Source organism: Ceratotherium simum, unplaced genomic scaffold (genome assembly GCF_057802395.1).
Source record: "Ceratotherium simum simum isolate JZ-2026a unplaced genomic scaffold, ASM5780239v1 HiC_scaffold_60, whole genome shotgun sequence".
Lineage (NCBI taxonomy): Eukaryota > Metazoa > Chordata > Mammalia > Perissodactyla > Rhinocerotidae > Ceratotherium > Ceratotherium simum.
This window is the reverse complement of record NW_028261276.1, coordinates 33,567-49,397: the sequence shown is the minus strand read 5'-3', so window position 1 is coordinate 49,397 and position 15,831 is coordinate 33,567. Positions and strand designations below refer to the sequence as shown.

The window sequence follows — 15,831 nt, the reverse complement described above, 5'->3', positions numbered from 1 at the left end:
GCATACATACACGTTGTTGAACAACCCTGTGCTGTGGGGTGAATACAACCTCCTGTGGGAAACTTCTATTAGTCAAAACAAGCAGAAAGCAAACAAGGTAAGGCATGACCATTAAGACTCAATAGCTCGATAAACATGCTAAATACCATATGCCTCTGTGAGTAAAGGGGTAACTCAGCAAGTTTGGACAGCTCAAATTCTGCAAATTCCAAGAAAGAACTGGCCTTTGACTGGCTTCTAGAAGATGATTTCTGAGCCCTTGGAATGCCCTGCCTGATAGAAGTGTTTCCGTACGCCTGAGACCTTGAGCTGTATCATTTGGACCTCTGTGGGTCTGTAGACTGAGTAGCTAAGGTCAGTCATGTGGGCACAGCATGTAGCCCCAATAAAATCCCTGAACACCAAGGCTTGGGTCAGCTTCCCTGGTTGGCAATACCTCAGACGTGTTGCCACACATTGTGGCTTGAGAATTAAGCACACCCCCGTGTGACTCCACTGAAATGGGACACCTAGAAGCTTGCAAGTGGTTTCTCCTGGACTCTGTCCCAGATACCTTTCCCTTTCCTGATTTTAATTTGCATCCCTTCACTGTAATAAACCACAACTGTGAGTATAACAGCTTTTCTGAGTCCTGTGAATCCATCTAGTGAATCATTGAACCTGAGGCTAGACTTGGGGACGCTCGACACAATTGGCACCAGAAGGGGGATTTGCTAGAACGACCCTGACTCACTGAAACATAGCAAAAGCATCATTTAAACCTTTGATGCCTGGTTGGCTACTGAGTCATCCATGGTGTGAGACAGTAGCTGCACTGCGATCGATTACTGAAGTAAAAGTTACCAATGGAATTTAGAAATGATAGACCCAACTCCCAAGGAGTTGGCTAGATACACAAGGAGATGTAAAATAATATTATCTGTAATAGCTAAAACGAAAGTAAAAGGGAGTCTGTGGGTGGGTCCTGGCACTGCACCAAGGTCAGATTTTGGCGGGTCTGAGCCATGGCCACCAGCCTCAGAGCTATTACCAAAGGGAACAATTACACTGGAACAACAAACTGCACCTCTATGACCTCTGATCACCAAGAAGGTAGTCTAGGTGGTGGAGGAGAGGACAAAACCAGGAAACTACTGAAACCAAGAAATATAGCATGAAAGAATTGTCTCACTTTGTAAATATCATCAGCTTCCTGAAGAATCTTTACTAAAATGGACTGTGAGAGTGACTAAGTTAGGAGCAATCTCTTTAGTTTTGAATGTTGCAGAAGGGAGGACTACGTTTGTGTTGATGCAGGATCCATGGCTTAATACTGAACAATCACAGAAGGCTGTATATGATCCAGACACATAGCAGACTGTTCCTGAGGGGACAGGCAGCCGGGTGAGCTGGATAAAAGCGCTGTTCAGTTTATGTACTCTTGGATGGGGGACTGTCCTTCCCCCCCTTTAAATGCCAAGTAAAACTCTCCAGGTGACGTGGCTGCTAAGCTGCATAATCAAGACACGTTGAGTTGGCTTTATGATGATCAGATGTCCATGAACTTACCCAGGGCATGGCAAATGCTGTGATTTAGGGGGTCCCTTTTGGACGGGCATTCCATGTAACTTACTGCTGCAAAATCACACGATGGTCCGGGAAGGTGTATCAGATTTGTCTCAGCTTCCCCCTATGGGTCTTACAGATGCTAAAGATAATTTGAGTGATTCACAAGAGAATGGGGAAAGATAAAGTCTGCCAAAGGACTTGTCCCAGAAGGGTGGAAAATCTTTAAACGGTTATTAAGAAATGGGATGAATAAAGCGAACACTGATGAGGTCAAAACAAAGGTCTTCTGCAGCACTATGAGTGGTTGGGGGGACCAATGGGAGCCCTTGCTGATCCCCTAACATTGACAGGCCCTAAACAAATCTGCTCTATTTATACTGGTTTGAAGGAATTTAAAAGGCTAGAAGGCAAAGATAACAGTGAGAAACCTGACCTCAGATCAGTGTGGGCGATGGTCCAGCAAATTAATCAGGATGCGGAACCAAGCTGGGGAACCAAGGTCATATGCACATGTACAGGTAAAATGGCCAGGGATGGAAAGGAAACTCTTCTGAGGTTCCTTGACATTGAAGCCCAATGCAGTGTCATTCTAAACCTGTTAGTGAAGCCCTAACAGGGGCTACAGTTAGACTGGGAGGATATGGGGATGCAATGGTTGATAGGATTAAGGTGAAAGTTTCGATGGAAACTGGAATATCTGAACGGACTTTATGTAGAAGTCGTTGCATCTCCTATACCTGAATGTATAATTGGGAAGGATATTATGCCTCACCGGGGAACATTTCCTCTACCTAGTATAGTAAAACTGAAGGCATGTAAGTTTGCCTTCCAGCCAATGTTAACTGGACACGCTAAATAGGAATCTACAGAATTGACCAAGCCCACACAGGTCGTTAATTTGAAACAGTATAGAATACCTGGTGGATACAAGAGATTACCACTCTAATTAATAACATGTTAGAAGCTGGAGTACTAGTACCAATAAATACTCAGTAGAACATCTCTGTGTGGCCTGTGAAAAGTGGGGACAGCTCACATAGACTAACAGTAGATTACTGAGGCTTGAATGAAGTGGTACTACCTACAGCATCACCAGTCCCTGATATGATGTGACAGTGTGAATAATACAGCAAGCTAAAGGAGACCGGTACTCAGTGGTTGATCTCGCAAATGCTATTTTCTTTTTTTAATTTTATTTATTTATTTTTCCCCCAAAGCCCCAGCAGATAGTTGTAGATCACAGCTGCACATCCTTCTAGTTGCTGTATGTGGGCTGCGGCCTCAGCATGGCCGGAGAAGCGGTGCGTCGGTGTGCGCCCGGATGGAACCCAGGGCCGCCAGCAGCGGAGCGCGCGCACTTAACCCCTAAGCCACGGGGCCTGCCCGCAAATGCTATTTTCTTGATCTCGATCTTGGTAAAGAGTAAACTCACAGTCTGCCTTCACGTGGGGAGGATCCCAATTTATATTTACTGTATTGCCACAGAGTTATTTGAATTCACCAGCTGACTGTTATAATTTGGTTAGAAGGGATTAACTTGATGCAGGTCCCAAGTGTAACAATACACTACACGGATGACATGATAATATCAGAAACTGAAGAACAAGCTAGGATTGATTACTTGGGGGGAAGGCCCCACACACATATGTAGCACGTGGACTACATCAGAGGGCTGCTGGTAGCCCTGGGAGGCTATAAATGGATTCTGACAAGAATAGACACTCACCGGGGGCGGCCCCGTGAAGAGCGCGTGCTCCACTGCTGGGGGCCCAGGTTCGGATCCTGGGCGTGCACCGATGCACCACTTGTCAGGCCATGCTGTGGCGGCGTCCCACATAAAGTGGAGGAAGATGGGCACGGATGTTAGCCCAGGGCCAGTCTTCCTCAGCAAAAAGAGGAGGATTGGCATGGATGTTAGTTCAGGGCTGATCTTCCTCACAAAAAAAAAAAGAAGAAGAAGCTGAAATCTCTGTTCAGTTCTTTAGCTTTAGCTGGGCTGCCTAGGGTCTGCCCCACACATGCAGAGTTCAGGAGTCACCCAAAGATGTGGATAGAGTTTATACAAAGAATTTGCCCCTACCCCAACTCTCTCCTTTGTGGAATTCTCCCTTTCCCATCCCCAGCCACCTTTCTTCCAGCTGCTGTAGTCCTTCTGAAGAAGGACGGCCTCTAGTTCTTCAAGCCATTGTAACTGCTGATTTTTAGCCGTCCTGTGTGGCACCGCCTGGGACCTGCACTCAGGCAAAAAGTTGCTTCTTTACTTTTAGAAGAATATCAAGCAATCTTGTCTAGTAGTTATTTCATGCCTTCTCAATAGGGTGAGGACATCCCTACAGGGACAAAAATTGCTTCTTGTGGGGTAAAAAAAAAAAAAGATGGTTTGTGGCCCTCCAAAGGACCACAGTACATAAACAGATATATACCTGTACTATTCAAATTTTATGGGGGAGGGGTGAGAATTAGGGGGAAAATATCTATAAAGGCTTCTGGGGAAATAATGGAAAAAGATTAAGAAAAAATGAATTAATTGATAATTTATAGATTCTTTAGGATTTTCTATGAACACAATCTTATCTGTAAATAATGACACTTTTTTTCCTTTCAAATCACTATACCTTTTATTTATTGCCTTACTGAATTGGTTAGAATCTCAAGTACAATATTAAATAGACAGCATGATAGCAAGTAACTTTGTCTCATTCTTAGACTCCAAGAGAAGGGTTTCACCATTTCACCAGTAAGAAGGCTGTTTTCTCTAGTAATTTTATAGATACCTTCATTTGACTGAGGAAGTTCCCTTCTTTCTGTCTTTGCTAAATGGATGAATTCTATGAAATGCCTTTTCTCTATCTATTGAGGTGATAATATATAATGATTCTCCTTCATTCTCTTAATATGCTAAATTACATTGATTGTCAAATGTTAGAACTACTCACATTCTGGGAATAATCTCAATTCAGTCATGATACATTATCCTTTTCAAATATTGCAGGATTTAATTTATTATTATTTTCTTGTGTTTTTACATACATGTTCATGAGTGAGAGTAACCTATAGATTTCCTTTCTCTTGAATGTCCTTGTAAAGTTTCAGTATCCATGTTTGCTTACTTCATAAAATAAATTGGAAGGTGTTCCAACCTTTATCAGTTCTCTGAAGACTTTGTATAAGATTCTTAGGATTTTTTTCCCTTAAATCATTGGTGGAATACAACAAAGAAGCCACTTGAGCCTGAGTCATCTATTGGAAGGGTTTATAAAAATGGATTTAGTTTCTTTACGAGATCTGACTCTTCAGATTGCCTATTTTTCCCACTGGCAAAGTTGGTTTGTTGTATGTTACTATGAATTTGTCTGTTTCACTTAAATTTTGAAATTTAATGGTATAAATTCTGTATAAAATTCTTTTATTTTTAATGTCTGCAGGATTCATAGTGACCCAATTTTCATTCCTGACTTATTTTCTCTCTCCTACTGTCTCTCTGTCCCTCCGATAGAAATGGAAAAGTAAATGTGGCATGTTTAGATGAGGAAAAATAATTGTGGCAATATGACGCAGAAATGAATAATCTAGAACTACATGCAATGGGTGAATCACACAGAGAGTGTTGAGCAAGAGAATTCAGACACAAAAGAGTATATACTGCATGATTCCATTAATATAAATTAAGAAGATTGCCAAATCTATCTTTGCTGTTAGAAATTTGGGTAGTGATCATCCTTGGTGAGTGAGAAAGAGAATAGAAGAGATAATTTGGGATTCTAGTAATGTCCTGTTTCTTGATCTGGGTACTAGTTAAATGAATAGGTGTGTTCAGTTTCTGAAAATTCATGCAGCAGTACACTTAGGCTATATGTGCTTTTACGTATGCACATTACACATCAAAGAAGCCACTGTTACAAAATCAGGAGGACTTCTGCTTTCTGCTTCAAAATGTAAAGAGCTTATAAGTCATCACTCTTGTCCTCACAGCAAGAAAAAAGCTAAACAAACTGAAAATTAACAACTCTTCTTATGTCCCCTAGAGAATTGAGTTATGTACCAGGGCAAACCTATGGTCTGAAAACCGGAGAGACAGGCAAAGAGAGTTGTAGATTACCTGTAGAAGCTGCTAGAGCCAGGAACTGGTAGGAATTGATGAACTGCTGGAAACTGAGTATGGACTAGCTTGAGAGTTAAAAACTCCTTGGGGCGCCCACACTTTCTTGAGTTTTACCTCCAAGAGCACCACCAATTTCTCAGAGTGAAGATCAGAGAAAAATCCCCTCATGCTTCCGGTAGGGGGAGGGGAAAGTAACCATTTTGAGATATTTCCAGATATTCTGTTGTCCACCTGTCCTCAAGGGAGACTAACTTAGCAGAGGCTAACCAACGTGGAGGAAGGGAAATACCCAGCCCCCTCTAGCCCTCCTGTGTCACCTAAAGCTGGTCAGGGGAGGGGAGGACCTGAAAAGAACTTGTGAAGGTCACAGCCCAGGGTAACAGACAAACTAAAAGACTAAGACCTAGTTATACTAGTCTAAAATGCTTCACCACCCCTACAATTCCACTACATCAACAGGACTCCTGTATAAAAACAGGATTATAGCTGGGAAAAAACCCATGATAATCTCAATTGATCAGAAAAAATACTTGACAAAATTCATACTCTTTCATGATAAAAACGTTAAACAACAAAATCCCTGCAAGTTATTTTGTGGATATCGACAAGCTGATACTAAAGTTTATATGGAGAGGCCAAAGACCGAGGACACTCAACACAATATCGAAGGAGAACAAGTCAGGGGACTGACACTACTGGACTTCAAGACTTTCCATAAAGCTACAGTAATCAAGATGGTGTGGTATTGGTGAATGAATAGGTAAATAGATCAATGGAACAGACTAGGGAGCCCAGAAATAGACTCACACAAACATAGTCAACTGATCTTTGACAAAGGAGCAAAGGCAATTCAATGGAGAAAAGATAACTTTTTCAACAAACGGTGCTGGAACAACTGGACATCTAAAGGCAAAAACATGAATCTAGATACAAACCTTACACTCATCACAAAAATTAACTTAAAATGGATCATAGACCTAAATGTAAAATGCAAAACTATAAAACACCTATAAGAAAACACAGAAGAAAATCTAGATGACATTAGGTATGATGATGACATTTTATTTATTTATTTATTTATTTATTTATTTATTTATTTATTTATTTATTTTTCCCCCAAAGCCCCAGTAGATAGTTGTACGTCATAGCTGCACATCCTTCTAGTTGCTATATGTGGGATGCGGCCTCAGCATTGCGGGAGAAGCGGTGCATCGGTGCGCGCCTGGGATCCGAACCCAGGCCACCAGCAGCGGAGCGCGCACACTTAACTGCTAAGCCATGGGTCCAGCCCTGATGATGACATTTTAGATACAACAAATCCATGAAAGAAATAATTGATAAACGGATTTCATTAAAATTAAAAACTTCTCTGTGAACAACACTGTCAAGAGAATGAGAAGACAAGCCACAGACTGTGAGAAAACATTTGCAAAAGATATATCTGATAAAGGACTGTCATCCAAAATATACAAAGAACACTTAAAATTCAATGAAGAAAACAAACAACCTGATTTAAAAATGGGCAAAAGACCTAAACAGACACCTCATCAAAGAAGATATACACATAGCTAATAAACATATGAAAAAATGTTCAACATCACATGTCATAATGGAATTGCAAATTAAAACAACGAGATACCACTACACACCTATTAGAATGGCCAAAAGCCCAAACACTGACAACACCAAATATTGGCTAAGATGTGAAGCAACAGAACTATCATACATTGCTGGTGGAAATGCAAAATGGTAGAGCTACTATGGAAGGCAGTTTGACAGTTTCTTACAAAACTAAACATATTCTTACCACGCAATCCAGCCATCATGTTCCTTGGTATTTGCCAAAATGAGTTAAAAACTTATGTCCACACAAAAACTTGCACATGAATGTTTATAGCAGCTTTACGAATACTTGCCGAAACTTGGAAACAATGATGTCCTTCAGTAGGTGAATGGATAAACTATGCCACAACCAGACAATGGACTATTAGTCAGTGCTAAAAAGAAATGAGCTACCAAGACATTAAAGGACATGGAGGAATCTTAAACACATATTACTAAGTCAAAGAAGCTAATCAGAAAAGGCTACCTACTGGATGATTCCAACTATATGACATTCTGGAAAAGGCAAAACTAGGGAGATGGTAAAAAGATCAGTGGTTGCCAGGGGTAAGGAAGTGGGAGGGATGAATAGGTGAATCACAGAGAATTTCTATGACAGTGAAAGTATTCTATATGATACCACAATGGTGGACACATACAATTATACATTCGTAAAAACTCATAGAATGTACAACACCAAGAGTGAACCCAAATGTAAACTATGGACTTTGGGTGATAATGATGTGTTAATGTAGGTTCATCATAGCAAACGTATCACGCTCCTGTCAGATGTTGATAGTGGGAGAGGTTGTGCATGCGTGGAGGCAGGGTGACTATGGGAACTCCGTACTTTCTGTTCAATTTTGCTGTGAACCTAAAACTGCTCTAAAAATAGTCTGTTAAAAAAGAGAAAACACAGAAGCAGTTACACAGGTGTCATTCCCCATGATGTGCTGGGTTCACTGCTCTCATCTGAAGTGGAGAGCTCTCACTGTAACCTCACAAAGCATCTCCTTCTCTATGCCTATTACATCTTCTATGTGTTTACTGCTGTTGAAGGGAGATCTTCAAGTCAACACCACCAACCTCAGTTGATGCACATGGGCCATTTGGCTAATCGAGGGACCAGGCCTCAGACATTCCACTTGATGATCATGACCTCAGGATGCGTGAGACAGAGAAATCTTTTTCTCTACTTGGCTAAATCTGAATATCCTTCAAGATTACAGAGTTTATGCAATGAGTTACACATCTACGCATTAGAGTATCTTCAAGTTTTTTGCTTCCAACTTTTGGCATTGGAGGGAAAAACTGGACACCTTTGGGGGTCAGTCAGAGCCACAGGCGCTATCAAGAGGTTGTTCACAAGGTATGAAATAATAAGAGCTGTCTTCTTTCCCTCAAGGACTTTAGTTTGTTTACCAGGTGAAGTCATTCTCTTCAACTTTCTGGCACTCCCAGACATTCCTATATAAATTCATTTTACAGGAATAATTGAGTTTCCTCTGAACTTCTTATAAATTTTCTAAGTGATAAGATGAAAATGCTTAATAGGGTTATGGGTGCGCAAGAAGGTAGCCATCTCTGACAAGTCTTATAGATGTAGATTTCCTACATGAAATAAAGAGAATCACACTGTTCTAACTAGATTTCGTGTTTTGTTTGAAAAGAGTTCCTTTCGTTAAACGTTGTTCTTGAAAACAAGACAACACAATGTCAGTGGTAGGTAGAATAAGAAAATTATCCTGAAATAAGCAAAAATATAAGCTGGGGAAACCAAGGGTTTTGTATCAGTTAGCTTATTGTGGTGCCAATGAGGAACATGGAGGTGGAGAGATTATACAGTCACCTTGGGCTAAGAGAAACCTTGTGCCTCCAGTTAGTGATGTGCCAGCGATCGGGGAGAGCAAAGTGATTGAATTACTGGAATTTAAAGAAAAGAACATAAAGGAACACAGGAAGTCAATCTATACCTAAGAAGACACCCAGAGGTTGAACAATGGGAAGTAATGTACTTCATCAGTCTATGTTCTTTCATAACTGTGAAAAGAGATACTCCTCTTCAAATACAAACCAAAATATGCGTTCACATTCAAATTTCTGTTATGGATAATATTAATAAACACAACTGTCAGGTTATGATCAAACTATGCTAACCTGTGAAAGCACTGAGATGGTAAGAATTTGTGTTGTAAATTTTTACCTTACATTTTTATTGAGATATAATTCACTACCTTAAAATTCACCTTTTTAAAGTGTACAATTCAGTGCTTTTTAATATAGTCACAAGGTTGTACAATCAGCACCACTAACTAATTCCAGAACATTTCATTACCCTAAAAAGAAACCCCCTACTCATTAGCTGTCACTTCCTATTCTGTCCTTCTCCCATACTCTCACAACCACTAATTGGCCATCTGTCTCTATGGATTTGCTTATTCTCAAAATTCCATACACATGGAATCACGCAATATGTGTCCTTGTATGTCTGGCTTCTTTCACTTAGTATGATGTTTTCAAGGTTCGTCCATATTGTAGAATGTATAAGTACTTCATCCTTTTTTAAAATGTGGTAAAGTATACATACCATAAAATTTGACATTTTAACCATTTTTAACTGTATAGTTCAGTGGCATTAACATTATTGTGCAAACATCATGACCATCCATCTCCAGAACTTTTTCGTATTCCCCAACTGAAACTGTACTCATTAAACACTAACTCTCCATTCCCTTCCCCTGTGGCATCCACTTGCTGTGTCCATGAATATGACTACTCCAAGAACCTTATATAAGAGGAATCATACAATATTTGTCCTTTTGTGACTGGCTTATTTCACTTAGCATAATGTCTTCAAGGTTCATCCATGTCGTAGCTTGTAGCAAAATAACCTTCATTTTTATGGCTGCATAATATTCCCTTATATGCATAGACCACATTTTCTTTATGATGGACATTTGGGTTTCTTCCACTTTTTGGTTGTCACAAATAGGAACATTTGTGTACAAGTTCTTTTTGTGAACATATATTTTCTTTTCTTGGGTATATAACTAATGGCAGAAGTGCTGGGTCACATGGTAACTCCTACATTGCATTTTTAATTCTCATGATGATAGATGCTAAGTGAGGCTAATAGGATAAGATAATTCAGCAGCTGTCTGGAGGATGTGACTAACAGGGTGGGAAATAGTTCTGTAAAGAAAACTTGCAAAAGGCTGTAGCAGTGAGACCAGCATCAATACGTATGAAACTATGCTCAGGGACTTCACCCATCTTTTTAGATAGTAATCCAACAATGAGCATACACAGAAATCTTAGCGGTTGTGTTACTGGTAACTGAAGGAAACAAAAGCCATTTAGTAAAACAATCCAAATTTAGTATATTTCTCTAAGATCAAGTAAACTCTGTTAAAAGAATGAACTTTCCACATTTTAGAAAACAGCTTCCACTTCACATATAACAAATGTTCATACATATATATATTTTAATTTGACATGGCTAATGAATCAATAATTTAAAATATATTTAAACCAACAAACCCCATCAAGATTAAAAGAAAAATATGTGGTATATGTACACAATGGAATATTAGTCAGCCATAAAAAAGGAAGTATTGCCATTTGCAACAACATGGATGGACCTTGAAGGCATTATGCTAAGTGGGATGTCAGAGAATGACAAATACTTTTACCATATGATCTCACTTATATGTAGAATCTGAAAAAAAAACAAACTCAAAGATACAGAGAACACATTGCTAATTGCCAAAGGTGGTGGGCAAAATGGGTGAAGGGAGTCAAAAGGTACAAACTTTCAGTTACAAAATAAATAAGTCATGGAGATGTAATGTACAGCATGATGACTATAGTTAATAATAACTGTATTGTATATTTGAAAGTTGGTAAGAGAATAGATCTTAAAAGTTCTCATCACAAGAAAAAAATTGTAAATATGTATGGTGATAGATGTTAACTAGACTTATTGTGGTGATCATTTCACAATATATACAAATATCAAATCATGTTATATGTCAATTATATCTCAATAAAAAATTTTGTAAAATTCAGGTCTAAGTCTAATGCAACAGAATAATATCTCAAAAAACTTAAACTAATTATTGAGGCATGACCTTCTTGAAGTTGCTTTGGGTATTTTCTGTCAGCTTTGTTTTCTAGGTGTCTGGTTATTTGATCCCTGAGGTGAAGTTTTGCAATTTTATGACTGTCAGATAACATAACAATATCATGGAACATCAAATGTACTTTGGATAAGACTAGCTGTGTGAGCCTCACCTTTCTTTTTTTATTCACCAGTACTATGAAATGCATGTGTCAAAGGAAATCTTTTCTTCAAATATCTATGTCATTGAAACAGCAAAGAGACTTTTCTCCTGTATGTAGGCAATTATTACTACTTTCCAAGAAAAAAAAAAAGAGATAAGCACTGTTAATGTATGAGTGTATAACTTTCCAGACTTTTTCTCTCTACTGAAGTCTGATGATCTCTCAGTCTTTGAATATTGAGATACGCACATATTTTAAAAATAGTTATCATGTGTAACTATGGTTTTGTAATCTAATTTTTCTACTGACAGTATGTCTGAAATATTTTCCATGACTTCATTATTTCCCCCATCTTAACATTTATTACATGGATACGTTGTAATGTGTTTAAGCAGTTAGTTTTTCTTGAATTAGAATGTTGAACCCTGCCTCACCATTTCTCTGTCTTTTCTAATCTGTTCAATCTCACCCAATCCCAAAGCCTTGAAGTAAGATGTGGTTTGGATGGTGTGGCTCCTTTTCAGTCCTGAATGGTGTAAAGGGAGGGAGGAGGATCTGTTCAGGGCAGGGCTGAGCAGCCTAATCTCAGGTGCAGAGCAGCTTCCTCAGAATGGAGGACCAGCCAGAAAACTGTCTGCTGAAGTGTTTGTTGTTTCCTGGGGATTGGGGGAAGAGTTTGGATTTATCTAAAATCCGTCTAGTCTTTGGAAATTGTGTGTTTGTATAGTAGGAGGTATTATGTAAAATGGAATGGAGGAGTTAAAAAATTTGTTTCATGGTAACACTAAATCATGCTTGCTCTCATGGTCTCTTTTTCCTTTCCCAGTTCTGGATTCTCTTTGTTCTTCTCCAGTAGAGGAACCCCAAGGAGGATTGATCAGTTTTTGCAGGTGTAAAACCATGGCATACGTAAGTTGGTGTTTCCTTCTCACTGAAATAATGTGATGTAAAAGTTTTTGTTAATGTTCTGAAGCTTCCTACCCAAAAGAACTGCATTGAATTATCAGCTTCAGAGTTCCTCCTATACTAGTGAACAATGGTTCCAAGTACTCAGTGTCCTCCTTATGTGGCCCAGTCTCCTCTAACCAATATTTATGTATTCACTGACCAGATTATTAATTATCTCCTGTGTGCCTCATTTATATTAACAGCAGTAATAGAGGAAGGAAGAAATCAAGTCCTATAAAGAAATAATTTGAGCTTCCCATGTCAGGACTGTAGTTGGATAAATTAGAGATGAAGATCCCATTTGGCCAACATGGAAAGACTCACATTCTCCTAGACATGAGTTTTCTAGGTACATGTGATAAAGCTTGGTAATGAGTGGTCTCTGCCTTAGTGTAGGTTGAGAAGTAATGCTTTGTGAGGCTTTTAGAATTGAAGAGTAATATGAATTAGGGCTTGCACTATATGGATCATGGTTCTTGGTAAGGAATTTCTGAATAATAAATATGATGAATATTTTATTATTGACTAGGATGTGCTGCAATTGAATGACTTTGATATAATTCTGGATCATCCTACATTAGCATTCTCTAAATCAGGAACCAGAAAAGTGTTCAGTGAGGCACTGTTGATGGCCATAAAAGAGAATAAAATCATAAGTAGTTTAAGTAAGCAGAGATGAAGAACAGAAAAGACCTTAGAAATGTTGTCCAACCTAATGTATAGAAACCTAATCTAAAGATGATTAATTCTGTTATAACTGTAAGTTTGAGTGCTATGCAGCCATTCAAAATATTTGTTAAAACAAGAAAACTACGTATGATAGAATTTAACATAATGAACTTGAGGATCAAAGACATTCCTTAGTTTTATCAAACTCTCCTGTTTTTCTGTCCCTTGTGATAATGTCTTTGTTTCAATTGGAGTGTTTAGTCCATTTACATTTAATGTAATTATTGATACAGTTAAATTAAGGTCATCCATTGTATTATATTCTGTTTTTTCCATCTGGCTTTTGTTGCCCTGTTTCTCTATTTTGTCTTCTCTTGGGTTAATTAAATATTTAAAATTCTATTTTAATTTGCTTTTCTGCTATACTTTGTGACCATTTTTAGTGGTCACTGTCTGTAATCATAATATGTAGCTTAACTATTCACAGTCTATTTAGAGTTAATATTGAACTCTACTCTTACACATAAAGTGTAAGAACCTTGCAATGTGTAGGTCCATTTATAGCCCCCTATCTTCTATATTACAATTGTCATATGTATTGTATCTACCTTTATTTAAAACTGTAGTACCATGTCTTTAATAACATCTTTATTGACATGTAGTACACAGCACATATTTAAAGTGTACGCTTGGATTCATTTTTTTAATTGCAATATAATTAACATATAACATTATATTAGTTTCAGGTGTACAACATAATGATTCAATATTTGTATATACTGCAAACTGATCATAATAAATCTAGTAAACATCCATCACCGCAGTTACAAATGGATTCATTTTAAAATGTTTATACATCCATGAAACCATCACTATAATCAAGATAGTGAACAAGTTCGTCACCCCCCAAAGCCTTTGTAATCCCTCCCTTGCAGCCCTCCCTGTCCCCTCCCACTCTGCCTCCAGGCAACCACTGATCTGCTTTCTGTTACTGTAAATCAGTTTGCACTTTCTAGAAGTGTATATAAATGTAATCAAACAGTATGTATTCTTTTTTGTCTCGTTTCTTCCACTCAGCTTAATTATTTTGAGATTCATCCATATTGTTGCATGTATCAGTTCAATCCAAAATATAGTTGAGTAGTATTCCATTATATGGCTATATCATAATTTATTTATCCTTTCTCCTGTCGACAGACGTTTGGGTTGTTCCAGTGTGGAGCTATTATAAGTAAAGCTGCTATGAACATTCCCATGAGAGTCTTTGAATGGGTCTAAGTTTTTATTTCTCTTAGGTCAACACCTAGGTGTGAAATTGCTAGGTAGTATGGTAGTTGTATATTTGACTTTAGAATGAATGCCAAGCTGTTTTCCAATTTTTCAAACCATTTTATATTCCCATTATTAATGTATGACAGTTCCAGTGACTCCACATCTTTACCACCCTTCTTATTATCAGTCTTGTGAATTTTAGCCATTCCTTCTAAACCCTGTTTTTAACCGAATGTCACAAATTTTGACATGTTCTGTGTTCATTATCATTCAGGTCAACATATTTTAAGTTCCATTTGAAATTTCTTCTTTGACTCATGGGTTATATAAATATGTGTTGCCTAATTTCCAAACATTTTCCAGATAATTATTGGTTTTTAATAATTCAGTTGTGCTCTGAGAACATATTCTCTGTGATTGGATATTTCTGAATTTCTGAGATTACAGTTTTATTTCCCAGCATATGGTCTATCCTGGTGAGTATTCCATATGCACTTAAAAGAACAGGTATTCTGCTGTTGTTGGGTGGAGTTTTCTATAATTGTTAATTAGGTCTATTTGTTTGGTAGTGTTGTCTTTATCATTACTGATTTGCTATCTGTTTCCTGAGAGAAGGGTGTTGAAGTCTCCTAATTTTGTTTTTTTCCTATTACTGTTCACTTCTGTTAGATTCCTATGTTTTGAAGCTTTTATTATGTATGTTCACACTTGTGAATGTAGGCTTGAGGAACTGGATACTTCATCATTACGAAATGATTTTCTTACCCTGGTAATATTCCTTGTTTTGAAATCTACTTTGTCTGATATTATCATCACCACTACAGCTTTCTCTGGATTAGTGTTTCCCTGATATTCTCTTGTCTGTCCTTTTACTTTTGACCTATCTTTCTTATATATATATATTTAAAATGAGTTTCTTGCACATAGTGTGTAGTATTGTCCTTTTGTTCCCCCAAAGCCAACGTGACATTCTCTTTTAATTGTAATCATTAGCCAATTTATAATTGATGTAATTATCTATATCAGTAGTTCTAAAACTTTAACGTGTAAGAGTCACGTGGAGAGCTTGTTAAACCATGTGATTCTGGGCCCCATCCCCAGTATTTGTGGTGGAGCCCATGAATCTGCAGGTCTGTCAAGTTTACAGGTCTTTCTAATGCTGATCCAATACCACATATCTATGTATTTACGTTTGAATGTACCATTGGTGCCTTATTTTCTGCCTGTCTGTCGCTTGTTTCCTTTTCCCACTTCCTTGCCTTATCTTAAATTGTATTTTTTCTTTTTCTTGCATTTCCACTTTGACTTCCTAAATATACCCTTTTATTTTATTTTTTGTGATTATTCTAGGGTCTCCAGTATGTATGTTGTTTAGTTTATCACAATCCATCCTAACATATAAGAAC

General features: G+C 38.0%; 1 protein-coding gene across 4 annotated transcripts in view; it reads left to right on the top strand.

The window, feature by feature from the left end:
• Positions 1-9,401: 9,401 nt before the first annotated feature.
• Positions 9,402-15,831, top strand: part of LOC147911140 (zinc finger protein 573-like) — a 39,990-nt gene continuing 33,560 nt past the window's right edge. For all 4 annotated transcript variants that reach the window (XR_015551526.1, XR_015551525.1, XM_087428505.1 and 1 more), the window contains exon 1: positions 9,402-12,445. The gene's annotated coding sequence lies outside the window, so the exon portion shown is untranslated. The remainder of the gene's footprint in view (positions 12,446-15,831) is intronic.